General features: G+C 35.4%; 1 protein-coding gene across 1 annotated transcript in view; it reads left to right on the top strand.

The window, feature by feature from the left end:
- Nucleotides 1-803, top strand: part of LOC106953579 (cadherin-4-like) — a 198,973-nt gene that overhangs the window by 48,757 nt on the left and 149,413 nt on the right. The window lies entirely within an intron of this gene.

Below are 803 nucleotides of genomic sequence, written 5' to 3'. Positions count from 1 at the left end.
AAGAATGGGTAAAAACAAACAAACAAAATCTATAGATAGCTCTTGTTTAAAATGAAAAGCTACAATTGTCAGATTTTTTTTTTTTTTTTTACTTTTTGGAAAAACATTGAAAATATTTTGCTAGTTTGGTGTCAGAACATGTGCTAATTAGTGCTGGTTTATCACATCAAATCAAAATAGACTGAATAGTAACGTTGTGTTTGTTTGAGGATTAAATGAGAAGAGGATTAAGGGTGAAAATCTAATATTTCAAACTCAGGATGGTAACGTCCGAATGCCGAAACGGGAACTAAAGGTTTCTCACAAACCCTCTCCTTTGTTTGAATGCAATAAATTCAAAACAAGACTTTTCCTTGTGATGCTCCTAAATGACCTGGATATTTGATCATCTGATCTGCGTTGATGTTATTTCCAGATCCAGATTCAGTTCACGTTTGTGTCCTTCAGTTTCTAATGTTGGATTTTCAAAATGTCACTGACTCTACTTCCCTTTTGAGATCCGCTTAAATCAGAAATCAGTGTGCTTGAACCACTTCTCTCCTTTTTCTTTTCTTGTCTGTTTGAGCTAATTAGCGCTACATTACCACAGATCTGCTTCCTCGTAAACAGCTGATGCCAGGTTTGCCTTTGAGTACTTCTAAAAGTGACCCATTTGGTAGCTGCAACAAAGTTTGAAAAACAGGGTTTGTAGACGAAAAGTCTCAGGTTTTTAGCACCTGAGATGTATGTGACAAGACTCTGAATCATTTCAAGAAAGACTAAAATATCTTTTAAATCTTTCAGAGCTGCTCTTGTCCCTTAGA

Source organism: Poecilia latipinna, unplaced genomic scaffold (genome assembly GCF_001443285.1).
Source record: "Poecilia latipinna isolate Pla-1442-1.1 unplaced genomic scaffold, P_latipinna-1.0 Scaffold589, whole genome shotgun sequence".
NCBI classification, from domain to species: Eukaryota; Metazoa; Chordata; class Actinopteri; order Cyprinodontiformes; family Poeciliidae; genus Poecilia; species Poecilia latipinna.
The sequence above is the reverse complement of the archived record's forward strand: the minus strand, read 5'-3'. Positions and strand labels throughout refer to the sequence as shown.